The sequence below is a fragment of the Bactrocera neohumeralis genome, chromosome 5, assembly GCF_024586455.1.
Source record: "Bactrocera neohumeralis isolate Rockhampton chromosome 5, APGP_CSIRO_Bneo_wtdbg2-racon-allhic-juicebox.fasta_v2, whole genome shotgun sequence".
NCBI lineage: Eukaryota > Metazoa > Arthropoda > Insecta > Diptera > Tephritidae > Bactrocera > Bactrocera neohumeralis.
This window is the reverse complement of record NC_065922.1, coordinates 50678733-50697024: the sequence shown is the minus strand read 5'-3', so window position 1 is coordinate 50697024 and position 18292 is coordinate 50678733. Positions and strand designations below refer to the sequence as shown.

The following is an 18292-nucleotide window of genomic DNA, read 5'->3' as shown; positions in this document are numbered from 1 at the left end:
CTGTTATATTATTTTAATATATATATTGACTCTTTCATATTTTTAGTTAGCTTTATAGCATATTATTGAGAAAGTAACACCACATATTTAGGTATCGAGAATTCTATTTTATCCTCAATAGGGAGCACTGTTACTCATTTCTATTTCTAAATGATCGGTGGGGAAATTGGAAACGTTTATTTAGGAAGAAGAGTCTTGTCGAATGTACTTAACTGACTAATGGAGGTTTAAGAGCGGTTATTGCATTGTGAGTGGATTAAGTTGGAAATACATGGCAATGATGTAACAAAGCGGAATTTCTTGAAAAAAAAATTGGTATTTGATGTGGTGGTTGTATGGTCGCACGCATGTCAGATGTTTCGTTTACAATCACAAGTCTTTCTGTGTTCTGTTTTGTTACAAAGTTCTTTACCAAAATCCTGATTATTACTTGGTCTTTAAGAAGTAGAAAAATTATCGTAAAGTCATTATTGATCCCACTTGGACAACTAGAAATACCGGTTTGTTCTCTCAGCCCGTCACAATTTGGTTGAGGCGGCCAATTTGCTTGGTTTGTAGAAGGTATGGCTATAATATCAATCGTATTTAGAAAAAGTTGGAGAGGAGAAGAAAAGTATGAGTCTAGATGTTTCTACCTCATTTTCCGCCATACAGCTTTGACAGCGGCCTCCAAAATCTTTAGTCTCACCCCGAATGCACATATAAGATGGTATCCAGTGTCTTATCGCTTCAGTGAGATGAACTTAGTTGACATAATTTCAGCCACTTGTTAAAAAATAATACAGTGGTCTGCCAGCCTGAGGCTTAAATTAATGGCGAGCTATTGAAACACCCCCTGCAACCTTTTCCCGCTCACCGATCACATATCCTTGTGGGCATGTACGCAGAGAAAACCGCACACGTTATAAGTTTTTCGTTTTCAAATTGCATTTAAGTATGTGAGTTTGGTTTTCAGAACAAGCCAGTCGCTACGATATCACATCAAAATTATTCGGTTTTTGGAATAAGCGAATTCGATTTTCAAACCAAATCACTCGGTTTGTGATTGAAAGAGGAATTCAAAACATGGCTGAATATATCTGCTCTGAGAGCTCTCCGAAATGAATTTCAGGCGTTGTAGAATGTTTTCTAACTTGTAAATTGTTTTGAATTTTTTTTTCGGATCTTGAATACAATAATTTCTAATAAATCGAAATATTCTTTTGTATTGCAAAGGGTTGATTGAGGCATCTAGAAAAAGTACTTGATTTGTATTTTATAATATACTACAGGTTATAATATTATTTTCGGAGTTTCTTTTTCGAAACGAGGAAACTAGTTCCCCATATAAATATTTTTTAGTTGTCTTTTCAGTGCTGATATCAAATTTTTTTCTATTATATTATCTATATATGATCTGTTACTAATTCCGAATCCATATTTTCACAAAATGTACACAAGTTCACTCTCCATTTTTTTCTTCTTTAAAATTTTCTAATATTCGCCTGTCTCAACTCTTACATCAAAACATCGTTTCAGCTGTCAACAATGTGTGTTGACGTTTGCTTATCATTTACCGTTAATCTGTTGAAATTTCATTGCGTGAGCTTTTATCATTAATTATTATTAGTTCTTTCTTTCAACTCTACATGGTTCCCTTGGAGCACACAATTCTTTATAGCTTTTGCCGTTCTTGCCCACGTTTCCAAATTTCTCTCCACAAAACTGTGTTAGGTAATAATAAGAGACCACTTGAGGGCGAATGCCGTTTGCTTTTATCATAATGCGATTGTTTGCCAACTCTTTGAGTTTGCCTTAGTTCCGTTGTTGGTGCTGTTGTTGCGCTGTGACATTGACAGCACACCTTTTCGCCAGGGAACGACTTGGCAAATTTGATGGCCGCAACGCCATCAAATACGCCGACACGCCCTTCAAAGTCATTAGTGAGTTGTTAAATAAAAGTTGCTGTCATAACGAAGCAATTCGTTTGAATTACTTTTGTAAATAACGCTAATAATCGAAACAGCGAAGCCTCTAGGCGGCGGCAGGGGTTGAAAGGGGTGGATCAGAAGCCGCAAAAGTCCATCGGCGTTAATTATGGCGCGTGCGAAGGCGTGTGAATTTCGTTTCAATTATTTTTCTCTTTTTCAATTTATACGCTTAGCTGGTGAGCTCCTCACAACGAGTAATATGCTGACAAATAAAAAATGCATAATAAAATAAAAAGCGTTTATATAACGATGAGAAATATAATATGAAAATAAAATATTTCTTGGCATAATATCAGGCGCACACGCTAACCCTTGAGTTCAACAACTTATTCAGTAAGCTCTTCCTCCTCGGTTCTACCTTGCATGTGTGTGGGTGTTTGTACCGGCTGGGTGTATTGCGGGCGTGTTGCTTTCCGAAAATCGTTATTAAAACTGTATAAAGCGATGATTGCATAAAATGTCGGCTCTAAAATGGGTAGCGCTGTTTAGTAATTGCGATAAATTTGAATACTGGTGCCAAAGAATGTGACATATGAAAAATATTGATAAGACTAAATCGAGAACTTGTTATGCACGGAGGAACCCTAGCATGATCTTACCTCAACAGTTGGTTCCACATGTCTGGACAAAGTCTCATAAGAGAAGCTAGATGAATACTTTTTGTATCACCAGCTACACAGTGCATACCAGAAAAGTTATTTTGAGGTATTGGTAGTGAACAGACTAAAAGGCTCCACCATTTTAGCGGGAGGGGATTACTTTGAAGGAGATGAAAGGGACAAAATCAACCTTTCAATTTGATAACATTACTCTATATAACCAATACACTGACCGACAAGTTCGGTATAAGATTTGTCAGAAAATAGAAAATCGTTATACATAGCATATGGGAGTTGGAGTAGTATCAACTCAATTTTATCTAGTAACTATTATCATGTCACATACTAAAAAAAATCGACCGTGGCTTTCATTAAGGTACCTCACATACAATCATATGGAGCAAAATCATCAGAATGTTCGAAAATGTTATGAATAAAACATGTTCTGTAAATGTCATTGAGATAACTCCAATACTGGCCAATATGTCCAGCGAATTCGTCTCCCTGGATGTCTTTGGGCGGCATACTAGCTAGTACTTCAGCTGCTTTGCTGGATACAGTTCGGAAAGCACTTGTTACTCTTATAGCTGTGAGTCTAGGCACCGCATCTATTGGTCCGGCATGCGCTTTTATGTATGTTTAGTAGTACATGTATCCATATTGCAGCAGCATATAGTATAACTGAACTCATCGCTTTTGCGAATAGAAGTCGACGTCTGGAGCGCACATAGCCTCTATTTGCCATTATTTTTGATACGACGTTGTAAATCTATGGGCTTTATTTGCTGTGCATGCCAAGTGCTTCTTGAATTTCAGTTTGGAGTCCAATATTACCCCTAAATACTTTAACTGTGGCTGTGAAGTTATCGCACACTCTCCTATAGTGAAAGTTATTTTTTCCTCAATTTTCCTATTGCTAATGAGCAATACCTCTATTTTGTGCTCAGCCAGTTCTAAACCCATGGAAGAAAGCCATTGGCGCAGACCAGTTATGCCTTTATTACATTTATTTTGGTTATTTAAGCTATTTAGCTATTGCTACTACTATAAAGTCGTCCGCGTATGCGATTATCTTGACGTTTTTTGGTTGTTGAATCCTTAGGACCTAATACTGAACCTTGTGGTACTCCACTTGACACAGGGTAGCTCTTGGTGCCTTCGTTGGTGTCGTAGATCAGCCTTCTGTTTTCAGAATTACTCATAACGATATTTATGAGGTACTGAAGGGCGCTTAGTTCATATAGAGCTTCGAATATGTTTGTCTATTTGTTAGAGTTTCCATCTTTTGCCACTTACTGCACATTTTGCAGTGCCGACAACTTCATTCAGTGCATGGATAGTGAACCTCTGTTTTCTGAAGCCGTGTTGTATTTCTGTTAGTCAGCCGGCTTCCTGGATTGCAAACTCCAAGCGGTTTCTGGTGGTTTCGGACTTTCCAGGGATCGGGTAACACCCCTTCTTTTATACATGCGTCTTACATTTTAGCAAAAAAAAGTGGGCTTTGAAATTATGGCTACCTTTAGAGCTCTGTTTGGTATGCCATCGATTCCAGGCGCCTTATTGTTTTTGACTATGTAGGTTTGTTTTAGCTATTTTTTCTTTATATCTTGACGACTTTCTTCATGGACGGAGCGCATTTGGGTTGCTGCTACTTCTTTTGTAATTTGGACATACAGGTTTTATAAGCAGTTTCCCAGGGGTGTATACATATACGCTTCTTCGCAGATCTTTTCAAAACTGTTTCTTTTGCTGCGGGTGTCCTTTCATGCCCTAGAATTGGATGTATCCATAAACAGATATTAGCAGGGTTTTGTAAACAAATCAGTGTTGTCCGTCTAAGGTCTTGAAACAAAATTTGTTTTGTTTTCGGTACAGACAATATACTTAAATGTTTTTTGTGAATGGGTATGTTTATTTTACATATTCCAATTTAGGTTTCCCAACAATCATAGCAAAAGATCATAGAAAAACGTTGGTGCCACCCTTAGAAGTAGGAGAACGCCCAAATTATTTGCCACAAATGAATTTAAAATTTTATTCATTTTCTTATTTCCATTCTTCTAACCTTCCGCCTAACATCGCGCTAAAAAACGCAACAATATAAAAGAAAATATTTTATCTTAGCACACATATCCATATTTCATATATATTTGATGGCAAAACATAATAGTTGAGGCAGTAGCAACCGCGATTGTGGTCAAGACTATGGCGGCGTCATATGAAAAGGATCAGCGCTCAACTATGCCGGAACGCTGGCGTGTGTAGATTGGCTGTTTTGAGAACATGCATCCACACACATTTATATATGTATGTGTATGGTAGTTGGAAGTAGCGACGTTTTCAACAAAGTGCATGACCCTGCTCGGTCGTGGCCGCTTTAGTAGCGGTTAAGAATGAGTGGCTGTGAGTGGGTGTTGCGCTAAGTGTACTTTTGCGTGCGTTCGCGTTGGCTGAGAGTGTTTTCTTTTCATGTTTGCGTACATTTATATATATGTATGTGTGTATTTCTTGCATATACATATGTATCGGGTTTCGCGATTTTTTATATATTTGTGTGTGTAAGCTTAAAGCGTGTGTAGCTCGCCTACTCGTTAACGGAAGCGGAAGTAATTTGTCATTCGCATTTTTGCTGTTCGCCATTTTTACAGGTGCAAAGAGTTCTTTTAATGAATGAACTATATGTGTACAGTCTTAAGCAGTTATATACAAAATTGGTTACCATTTGTAAGCCATTAGAGTATTTTTATAAAAATTTGGGCAAGAGTTGAAGTTGGCGATGCGTGATAACCTACGCGGACTATGTAGCTCTATCATAATGGTTGAGAGACATTTTCTAAATACCTTTTACGAGCTAACTCAGCGATACCTTATATCGTAAACAACTTCTCCATAAATTCCTACCATGGCCGAATTAGTTTTATTTACTAGGAAGTGCAAAGTATCGGATTCGCATCTACCATCAATGGGAAGAACGCGCCTTTGGTCACTTGCCAGAGTTAAGTACCTAGAGTTCATCCTATACAAGAAGCTCTCGTGGAAGTCCAACAGAAGATCCAGGAATCTAGGAAAGCCAATGGCAAAAGGTTGAGACTCTCATCAAAGCTAGTTCTTTGACTCTATGGAACCATAGTTAAGCTTATAATGTTCTGCGGAACTTTCGTTTGGTGGAGGGCGCTGGAAAAGAATACTATTCCAAAAAAACCAGTAGTCCTGGAGCGTGTAGCTCCGGTAGACATAGCTGCGAAGTGTATGGCCGTAAAAGTAACGGCTTGCTTAATCACTCTGGAATTCTCAATCTCTTTGATTTCATTTCGAAATACTCGGATTACCAGTTCGCCGGACATACTCCTGCTGTCGATTCTCTGCTTGTAAACCTTCGAATGAGGAACGGGTGGGAAGAGAGGGGCGGTGAGCTTTTCTATGGATGGGTCATAGCATGCGAAGAGGTATGGTGGAGGAGTACATTGACACTGCAGCGCCATAATGGTAGCGGTGTGATGTCTATCTACTCCGATAGTAGGGCAGCGATATTAGCCTTGATTTCACTGATTGTGCACGCAAGACTAGTAAATGGGTGTCTAGATCCTTTTCTGTAGCATAGTGTTATTTTATATATAGACTGATTTGGGTGCCTGGTCACAGCGGTATTGCAGGAAAGACGGGTGCTTTAGTGTCAATAACTACAGAATGGGAACGGGTGTGAGGTCCGTTGGCTTCTCTTGGTTCAGTACTGGATTCGGATTAAATCAGCAAGCACTGGTTGCTACCAGCTGCTATGTTGTCGCAATATCCGTTTGGACCAGGATAAATCGTAAGAGGTCAAGGGAACTCTTCGGCTTCAGCAATGACCACCTTGCAATGGTAATGGGAGTTGTAACTGGTCACTCTCTGATCGGGATTCATCCAGTAAGATTAAATACCTTACTAAGTCTGTGATCCTTTCGATAGACTGAGGGTTCAACTATTTGACCTATTTAATTCTAACCTAGGAGTTTGCACAGTTTTATGGATATGAATAATTACGAATAAAAGTAACTGCTTGTAAGAGACTAAAAATTTTATTGTCTGTTTTCAAAGAAGTGGTGCGATGCAAAATGGATTTATTACAAAAACTCTACACGCAAAACCTCATGGGTCAAAGTTGACCAACCAGGCAAATCAACGGCAAAGTCGAATATCCATGGCGAGAAAGCAATTTTCTTTTTTTTAAATGGACAGTACTTTGAGTAATACTATTGTATATTTACCTATTTAAAAGAACAAAAACCAAAAATATAGTAAAGGACCGAATATTTATATTAAAATAAGATAATTTTCTCTCTTAATGAAAAAACTTAAATAAGAGTATTTTCTTCCGATTCGAATCGTTTTTGATGATTCCTGAAAAATTTCCACCCTGTAATTTTACGTGCCCAAAAAGCACTAGAACACTATTAAAAGCTCTACATGCTATAATTAGGCAATCATGTTTTAAATAGGCATAACGGGAAAATGTAAAAATAACTTCCATTATAAATATATTTTAAAAGTCTACTAATATTTATATAAAGATTCGAGCACAGGCAAATATGTTACGTGTGCTTCTCTGTATACAACCATGAATGAGTATATATACACGTTAAAACATTTCCGTGTTGTCCATCCATCATTCAGCTCCGAGCCCCATCACTCGTTATTGGCTGCCGATGTGCTCACTCCTCTGAAAATGCGCAATACACAATCAAATTAAGCTGTGCCTCTTTTGCTTTGCATATTTGGTGGCGTTCATACTCACTTCTCGCGGCTGTGAGCGCCCACTGAGATGGCCATAATAAATTAAATAAGATTTCAGCGTCGTTAAGTGGCCAAATTGACTGAAAGAAATGTCGCTTTTACTTTGATTTTGGTTTGATTTACTTTCGCAAGCAATTTGCTTACAAAAGAGGGGAGAAAGAGAGGAATTTAAATTATTCCCATTTGCGTGGCATTATAACTTTCAGAATGATTGAGATTTCTTTATTTTGATATCACGTAGTTATACTTATAATTTACGAAGAAGCGCTTAGTTGCCCATAGTAATTTATTGCGGAATTTTGTGATACTTTGAATTTCTTCTAAAATTTAAATCACACTTAAGATTTTATTAAATAAATAGTTATATATGTAAGATCAAGCCCAATTTCCATAACAACACTCACTTTGAAAATTTTTATTGAAAGACGACAAGAATTCTGCTGAGATAAAACATATCTTCTAAAGGGCACATTTTAATATTACATATCCACTATTTTATGCATATTACTGAAGTCAGTATTGTGTTTTTCAATCTTATATAATATCTGAAGGCTACTATAAGCTTTAGGTTACATAAGAATGGCTAATTGACATCGTAAAAACTTTTCTTCTTCTTCTTAATTGGCGTAGACACCGCTTACGCGATTATAGCCGAGTTAACAACAGCGCGCCAGTCGTTTCTTCTTTTCGCTACGTGGCGCCAATTGGATATTCCAAGCATAGCCAGGTCCTTCTCCACCTGGTCCTTCTAACGGAGTGGAGGTCTTCCTCTTCCTCTGCTTCCCCCGACGGGTACAGCGTCGAATACTTTCAGAGCTGGAGTGTTTCCGTCCATTCGGACAACATGATCTAGCCAGAGTAGCCGCTGTCTTTAAAGTCGCTGAACTATGTCAATGTCGTCATATATCTCATACAGCTCATCGTTCCATCGAATGCGATATTCGCCGTGGCCAATGCGCAAAGGAACATAAATCTTTCGCAGAACTTTTCTTTCAAAAACTCGCAACGTCGACTCATCAGTTGTTGACATCGTCCAAGCCTCTGCACCACATAGCAGGACGGGAACTATGTCAAGTGACTTATAGAGATTTATTTCTGTTTGTCGAGAGGAGTTTTGCTTCTCAATTGCTCAGTCCGAAGTAGCACCGTTGGCAAGAGGACGTTGGGTTTTCAGGCTGACATTGTTGGTGGTGTTTACGCTGGTTCCAAGAAAGACGAAATTATCTACGACTTCAGTTGTATGACTGTCAACAGTGACGTGAGTGCACAAGTCGCGAGTGCGACGACTGTTTGTTTGATGACAGGAGATATTTCGTCTTGCCCTCGTTCAAAAACTTTTACCTATCAGAAATATTATGGCAAATATATGTGCAACATATATTTTTATTAACAAAACACTAACTCTTTATATGAAAGAATACTTCTAATAGTCTTCAAAAAGTTTTGGATGGGATTTTAACCTATAACTAACTAAATGTTAGTGATGAATCAAATAAAGACTTCTACTTTTGAGATTTTGTAGCGACTTATACTCTTTTTAAATATACATTTCTCTAATTTCAATGACTTTTTATGACATTTCAAGAATACTAACTTAAAGGTGGAATTGAAAGTCCATAGGAAATAAATAATCTGCACTTCTTGATTACTAGTAACATATGTCTGCAGTATTTAACTTACGACAAAATATGAAATTTTGTACAAAATACATATCAATCCATTTCAATATAGTTCAAATTAAAGTCTTTGTAACACATAATTAAATTTTGTAATATTTTCTTGTGTAATGAAAATTCATGAGTATGTTCCAACGAAAACATTGTCATTTAATTGATATGGTTATTTTAGGACAGTATATTCTAATTTTTGCTTCCTTATTTTGTATGCAATAATCCCTTATGACATGTTTTATTTAAACTTAAAGCAGCATATACAAGTATATTGATGAATAATAATTTTTAATACATATGTACGTTAATATAATAACTATAAACGCTTTTCACACCTCACAATTATAAGACGACATTAAATTTCAATTATTTTGGCAACCATGAAATACATACTTACATACATATGTACTTACGGAATTCGCAAACAAAGTCATCTCTTAAAATTTAAGACTTAAATATTACGCCAAATTAATAAACAACGCAGTAATTAAATATGTTTGCTTGCTCTTTAAGCTCTCTTTGCTTAAATAGTGAGCGAGTGAGTTTACATTGCAGCATTTTCCTTTGGCACAAGCATGAAAAGAAAAAACAACAGTCACAACTGCTTAAAATCAAATAAAGAAAAACACGAGAGCGGGAGAATGATGCTCAGCGCAAACGTAGGCGCGCCTTTCCTTGTGCTGTGCAGGCATAAAGAAGTTTCAAGAAAGAAGTGCGTATCACCGATTGACATAAAAATTCATTAATAACTTAAATTCATTAATAAATTAAAGAAATAACCAATGATACTGTGATTAAATAGTGAAACCTTGTGCAAGTAAGTGGTGTAAGTGTATTAAAAGGTTTTAATACTCAATGTGAACGAAATTTAAATTGAAGCAAAGGTTTATAGAAATGTGAAAAATGCTTTCAATTTCATATAAAATAGTGAAAAGGAAGTGCAAAATCTGTAAAATTCGTTCGAAAAGTGTTAAATTGTGGAACAATAGTGAAAGAGCTATGAGTATTTTGCTAGTGTAAGTGTTAAGAAAAGTGCTGTGATATAATAATAATAATAATAGTGCAAGGAATTCATACCGAAAGGATTACCGCGAAAATGCTGTTGACTACAAGGAACAACAAATACATACTTATGTGTAAAGGTGAGTCATTTACACGTTTAGTTCTTGCTAAGCATTTGAAAATTAAAAATGCAAGGGAATCCAGGCATGCGTAGTTGAAAATATTAGCATAATAATTTATTGGTGCCTTTGGTCTCTATAGTGCAAAAATAGCACAGTAATACAAGTATGTTGACAATTAAGAAAACAAAAATCAGTACTTAGTTTGTATTGCTACTACTTATTTAACGTATAGAAGAGTATAGGAATTTATTACTTTCTTAATAAAGTAAAGTTAAAAATATGAACAGTATTATTTTCACATTTTAATGACACTTTTATTCTTGGCGTATGTACCGCTGTTGTTTTTACTCAATACCGCTGGTTAAAATAGCGGTTGATCAAAGAAGTAAAGGAGACAATTGACCGCTTCCGTATGTTATGAGGTTCCTTGTAAAGTAAAGAGCAAGTAAAACAGAGTGTTAAGCCTGAAATGATTTAGCTCCTCTTTAAGTTATGCTAAGAGTGTAAATAATTTATGTGGGCGATATATGGCCGCAACTAGTTACACATACAATATTGGACTATCATAAATAATTTGCAGAAAATTTTTATTAACAGAAACTAACTAATTCAAGATGAAAACATATTTCTCTGTAAAATAAATAAAATAAAATAAAATTGTCAACCGGCTTCCTACATTTTTAGTACTTAATCAAATTCATTTTTTATTATAATGCCTAACATATTAACAAATTTATACGAGACACCATTATTCCGAAGACAAAAACCTCTTTTTCGGTATGTAGGAGTTAGAAAAAAAATAATGATCTATTTTGTCAAATGTCTTTTGAAATTATTCTTATTTCATAGAGCCTTAAACTTTGGATTCGTTAGTGGGTTCGGCGGTTTGAACAAAAAGTATCGCATTTGGTCCTTTTTTGACAGTTTTTCGTAGAAAAACATATGAAGATTTACAAAAAAGCTTCCATAGCGCGATACAATCCTCTCCAAATTGGAACTAGCTACCTTCAAAACTCTTACTTCAAAACTCTTACTTTGAGAGTGGAAACCGTTTTGAAAAACGCTATTCTGAGGAAAACGCGTTTAAAGATTGTCTCGCTCCGTTCTTCACTCTGTTCCCCTTCTACAATAAGTGCTGTAGCGACCGTAATAATTTGAATTTCAATTTCTAAATATGAGAAAATATTTATTACAGTGTATATAATGCAACAAAAAAAATTAATTTTTCGAAAATTTCACAGTAATGCTATGTTCGGACCGACATTGAAAACATTTTGAAAACATATTTGTATGCTGTGGAATCTAAGTTGTTCGGATCGACAATGTGTGTTTTCGATGAGCTTCTCACTGACAACTATCAATAGCGGCATTCTCTTGCTCTTGCAAGATTGCACGATGACACAAAATGCAAAAATCCCATACCGAAATATGCAAGGCCAAGAGTACACCCATTGCAGAATGCAGTGATATATGACGGCACGAAAATAAACATGGGTTTTGGTCCGACATATTTTACAGCCATTGCAAATAATTTTCTGCGTGTGTTTGTTATTGTGCCGTTGCACCAAGAGGAAAATTCTGCAATTTCTGCACCGTGCAAGGTTTTGCAAGAGCAAGAGAATCGCCCTAATATGAGAATATCAAGTGACAGCTGTATTTGTATATGGAATGTAAACAAATATCAAGTGACAATTTAAGGCCGCCAAAATATGTCTTCCAAAAAAAACGATTAAACTAGAGCAGGCACCGATTATAATGAGTGGAATGTAAGTTTTCAAGTAGTTTTCAGCTAAAACTGTGTTGACAGATTTTACATGAACGAAAACACAAGTTTTCGCGCGAAAACCAGTTTTTCCCACGAAAACATGTTTTCGTTGTCGGTCCGAACATAGTATTAGACGATCAAATAATACATATTTCCTACCTTGGCTTCATTCACTTGCACCCTGCAAGCAAACTATCGGTTAAGTCACTGGTTATTTACATAAAAGCGCTACCCGAAATTTCTCTTAAAGCTTCTCTGATTTTTCTAATGTCGAATTGGCACTTCTAACTGAATCTCTTAGGTAAGTGCAAGGTCGCAAATAATGTATTAAAACAATTAAAAATTAAATTAATATTATTTTTTTTTTGTAATCACGACAATTTTAGTTAATAATAATTTTCAATTTTCAGTCTCAAAAGTCGGATTAAAAAAAAAATGTATATTATTTGAATTATAAATGACGAATAAGAACACATAAATATTGAACCCGAGATTATAATTAAAATAAAAAAACCTTCGTGGTCTACTACTTTAGTTACCTTTCGAAAAGGAGGCTTATTTTTTGATATATTGTTAACTTTAGCACTTTTTACCAAATTTGTACTTAATTAATTTTCACATTAGCATTTTAACCAGAAATATGTGAGTCCTTATTTCAGCTTTTAATCTGTAAAATATTAACTATTTTTATACTATAAAATTTGAATTAAAATATTATATCGCGTATTATTAATATTGTTTTCTTTTTTTTTAAATTTCGAATTGTGTATTCTAATTATGGGTATAAGTATTGAACATTTACTTTTATTTAGCTAAATTCCATACCAAAACTAATATATTTTCGTTTTGGCTTTAAAAATATATTTCTGTATTCTGAAATATTGGTAATGTTCCTGCAAATATGTATACTATATATATTAATATCTTTACAAATATCTGGCATTGTCTGCATATGCCATGTTTACATATCACACATATGTATATAAACAAAACGGTCCTTGTTAGTACATGCCTTACCCGGAAGTAAACACATTCTGCACCGAGTTTGCCCACCCCCTATCTCTTCATAGCCCTTCTTCAAGCAATGAAAAGGTCAAAAAGGCTGCATGCAAATGTAAGTAGTCAACAGTGTTGCTAGTTTCCCAAAGAGCACTACAATTGTGGGAGCGATTTATTTAACACTCTTGAACCGCAACACAGTACATCCAGTTAGACATCCAGTCAGTCAGCTTCAAGTATTCGTATACGCAGCAGACGTCAAGAAATTTGAAGTGTTGGGAAGTTGAGCAAATGCAAATGCAAGGAATATGATTGCCTACATATGTACATATAAATTCATGTAGTCTTTGTAAAACATATACATACATATTAGTTATTTTACGGATGTGTCGACATAAATTTACATGGTGTGGTTTATATAATGAACCTTCACTGTTAAAAAAATTTCAAGATTTAATCGAAAATTTTTTTTTTAATTTTTAATAAATAGAGCGGACCGGAAAAAATTGTCTATGCATATATACCCTGCATATGTATCCTGTGAAAATTTAATACAAAACTTTATCAAACACCTACCGTTTCACTATTCTTTGTTCAATTGCTCACTTACCGGAATTTCTTTGCGCAAATTTCTTCGTCCATTACGTACAAATTCTCTTCGCAAGGCGACTGCCAAGTCAAGTGTCTGCAATCGCTTTCCTTCCCGCCACCGGCGTAGTCGTCAAGAAGCTTTCGAAGGCGCCGCTTCCGAAGTGTGCTTGTCGTGAATGGAGCCGTGGCTTCAGCTTTGGCGCCCAAACGAATTGTTTACATTCATTTCCATTACCATTTCCTTTGCCATTTTCTATTGCTATTACCATAGTCAGGAATTTCCATAACGAATGCGCGTTAACGAATAAAAATTTGTTGGCATTTGCTAGGCGATTGTTTTTGCATACGCTTATGCGAAACGTTAGTTGGTATTTAGCATAGCACTCTTCGGTATTGCATTTCGTGAAGTTTTCTCTTTTCGTTTATACTTAAATACGTTTTTCGTTACTTTCAACTATTTTGAATTTTTTTCGTTTTTTTCAACTATAGATTCTTTTTTTTTTGCGAGTCATTAACCATAAAATCATTTAAATGTAGATTTGCTTAAGCGCATTATTGTTTTGATTTCCGTGGCTGTCAAGTGAAGGAAGAAAACAAAATAAATGTGGGCTAAAAAAATACATATATTTAAGAGGGTGTGCTACGCACTAGCTGGGCTAGTCTCTAAAAGCCTTTTTCCAAACATTTTTTCTCATACAAAAAATTAAATATTTTATTAAAATTTTTTATTGTTACTAACATACACTATTGATAAAGAAATTCGGAAATTTTTTGGAAAAAAATATTTTAAACTCGGACATTACGACACCACTTCCGTTGACCCCTCGAAAAAAAAGATGTGCCGGCGTTGGCATACTAACTCTACAAGATCATCTAAAGTGAAAAAAATACTTGTTTTAGTTAAAACCTTAACTTAGAACTTGGACGACGGGAAAAAAATTGGATATTTGGAGACATTTTGACAAAAAAATTTTCAAATAGGTGTAATCGAATAAAAAATACTTCATTGAAGTCTTCAAGAATTGTATCTCAAATATCTGTGTAAAATTTCATGAAGATCGGTTGAGTAGTTCTAGAGAAATCTTGCCAACTGACTTCAAAAACACAGAGTCGAAAGAAAACGCGTTTAAAGACGGTACACTTAGCCTAGCAAGCTTCGAGCGCACAACTTCTCAAGCCTGTATCTCCGAAACTATTTCTGGGACCAACTTGAAAATTTAGGACAATATTTTAGAGGTATTGTAGAATTTAATAGAGCAATAAACCCATGTAGCCACTTAGGAATATTATTAGATTTTTTCACTATAGCCTGACCCCAAAAATGATGTATTATTAGTGAAAGTTTTGGTTAGCAAAATCGCAGGAAGTTTGTAAATAAGGAAATATCGTAGACTCTGCAAAACATATACATATGTATATAAATGATCAGAGTGATATAATAAGCCGATTTAGCCAAGTCCCTCTGTACCTCCGTTCATCTGTACATATGCGGGAATTTTTTGAAATATCGATATGAAATTTTATTCTTCCATGAAAAACTCTTTTATTTGACAAGATATGTTTTTGAAATTTCGCATAGATAATTTTTCAAGATTACTCACTAATCTCCGGATCAAATGTTCGGATCGGATGACTTATAACCGCCATAAAAACTGACCCAGTCACAGCAAGTTCTTGTTTGGAGAAATCTGGTATTTTTTGAGATATCTTCTCGAAGCTCGGTACAGATTACTGCCTGAATCAACGCTACAAACATATTATAAATTGATATTAGATCGGACCGCTCTAGCATATAGCTGCCATATGAACTGACCTACCAAAACCGAGGTAAAGTTCTTTTTATCTCATTTAATATTCGATAATTGCACCCACGAATTTCTTGTAAAGAACCGTTATTTCTCGGGTTGCCCTCGTGTACTGGTATATGAAGAAGGAAATGTTGGAAAAATTTAACGAAACTATAGAAGCTTATTTTCCACTCAGCCATGTTGCTACTATTAAAGCAGATTTTAATTATATTTTCTAAAAAAGAATCCAATTTGTAGCTTTGCTACTTTAATTACACTTAAGCGAATTAATAGCAACAGCAAATCGCGGCGAATACCAAGTCAAGCGCTAGTGGCTAAAGGCGAATAACAAACCAAAAGTGAACAAAAATATACACAATAAACGAAAAGTAAGCCAAGAGGCCGACAAAAACTGCTATTCTCAGCTGTGAGATCATCGAAAGCGCGAAAAATATATCCAACAGTGTTTTACATATATAGTATGTATACATGCAAATAGACATATATATATGCATGCATATGTACATATGTATGTAGCACACATCAGCGCTGTCCACATTCCGGTTTTCTTTGATTACTTGACACAGTTTCTTCACAGCATCGCGTATCAAAGCAATAACAAGCTGGCTGCTTATGAGAATTGTATACGGTGCTGCTCAAAGCGCCTAAGAATATGCTACACTTGAGCGCCATATTCATGCACAAGCGAACGCACCATACCACTACAGCCATACACTTCCTACCAGCTATTGTGTACTCCATACTCAAGCCTGAGCTTTTGTGTATTTTTGCACTTGATGGCATGTGTGCCATGTTGGCGACCCAGGCCTAGCCTTGAGGTTGTTGACATCGCCATTAGTCAAGTGCAGACGCTGGCAGCTGGCAACTGGCAATCGCCAGCAGCGCCGTGCCAAACAAACAAGCAGACTGCGCTCGTGCTAGTCATCATGTGTAGCCTTTGACATCATAAGCCTTGCCTTCTGACCCAACTTTTGCCGCATGCGATAAACTTTCAGTTCCTTACTTGTTTCCCAGTATTTTCTTACTCTTCTGCTTGCTATACATTCTCTGTATGTGTGTGCGTGTGTAGGTATTTTACTTGCTGTTTCGGCTTGTGTGCTGCTTCCTGTATAGCAATTCTACATGTAACATATACTCATGTGTAAGTGTGTTTTGTGGTGTGTCAGGCTGCAAAAGGTCACGCTCTCACGATTATGACAGTTTTCTTTATATTTTTTTTTTTTTGCCTTCGTGGCTTTGTGGTTGCAGTGTGCACCTGCACTTGACTGCGAAATTTCTTTACATTTATATTGCATTTTTCTCGGTTTCTTCTTCACACCTTTGTTTTCTTGTAAATGCAATTCTAAGCCATGCAATTAAAAAAACTGTGACACTCTTTGTTGGATTTCTCATTTCTGTAATAAAAATATGCGCTTTTCTGAGAACGCAAAACATTCGTATTTTTTATAGGCAGTGACACATGTTTTTTGATTAAAAGCTGACATGCCAATTAGGTATTTACTTACACTTGTGAGCATAAAAGGTGTGGTTAAAAATTAAAAAGTAGTTATATACCTGGTTTTACAATAGCGATGATATGATTTTATTATCAATCTAATCGTTCTCCAATTTCAAATTTTCGTCCGCTTTTTCGATTTTGGTAATAATCGTCCATCTGTACTCGGAATTCGTCGAATCGTTGAAAATTTCGAATGAACATATTCCTCATATAATATTCAAGTACCACTAAGCCAAAAACCACTTGAAGTTATGAAAATATTGCTAAGATTCAGGCAAGTGCTGCTGAAGACCGCAATTTATCGATTCCAAGACGTTCTCAAGAATTGGAACTGTCTCAAACCGCAACGTCGCAGACTTTGAGAAAGGATTTGAGTTTATATTCATATAAAATTGCTTTTACTCAAGAACTGACGCCATTGGACCGTACGTGAACATAAATATCGTGAATTTTCTGACATTGCCTTGAAAACGATTAAGTGTTTTTCAAGAAAAACATCTTCTCTGACGAGGCTCGCTCTAATATGAGTGGTACTGTAAATAAACGAAACTTTCTATTCTGATGCGAAGAAGATTAGCAATTTATTCGCGAACAACTATTACATTCGCCTAAATTGACAGTTTGTGTGGTTTTTGGACTGGTGGACCGCTTTCGAAATAAAGCTAGTGACACCGTTGCTGACAACGATATATAAGTATAGATTAATGATAATCAACTTTTTATGGCCGCAATTGTAAGAAGTTGATCTTGATAACATCTGGTTTTAACAAGACGGGGCTGCGTGCCACACCACATGTGCAATAACCGAATTACGGCGAGAAAAGTTTGGAGATTCGATTATTTCAAGGAATTGTGACTTTGAATGACCTCCAAGTGATTTAACATCATTAGACTACTTCTATGAAGTCACAATTCGACTACTTTTTGTTGTTTAAAGTCATTGGCCTTTAGCAATAAACCAAACTCTCTTCAAGCTTTAGAAGTCAATATTGAACGTGCTATTCATGCCGTATGATTTGAGATTTAATATAAAAAGTACTCGAAAATTGGGTTCATAGAATTCGTTTCTGCAAAAGAAGTCGTGAAGGCCATTTGAATGTTGTTATATTCAGAATTTAATTGTATCGAATGAACTTCACATTAAATAAAAACATTGGAATTTGTTTAACAATTATTATGTTTTTGTTTTGGAAAATTATATCACTCTTATTGGCAAACCCTGTAGAACAAACATATTTTTTTGATGGCTCTTTCCACTTGAGTTGCAGTAGGCAAACTACTATATATAGCTTTCTTTAGGATTCACATTGCCGTTGTTGTTGTTAATTATTTTCTCTCAAAATAAAAGTAATTCAGTTACGAACTCTCAGTAATTGCAACCCCGAGAACACCTTCAACACAAAAACCAAATATGGCAGGCAAAGAAGAGACTTACGTATGGTATAAGCACCAGCGAGCGCTTTTTTACTGAAACAAAATTTCATCTATGTTGTTT

The 18292-nt window shown here is 35.7% G+C and overlaps 1 protein-coding gene across 3 annotated transcripts in view; it reads left to right on the top strand.

Annotated features, from left to right (window-relative positions):
- The window catches only part of LOC126759599 (zwei Ig domain protein zig-8), a 596656-nt gene that overhangs the window by 184217 nt on the left and 394147 nt on the right, over positions 1-18292 (top strand). The window lies entirely within an intron of this gene.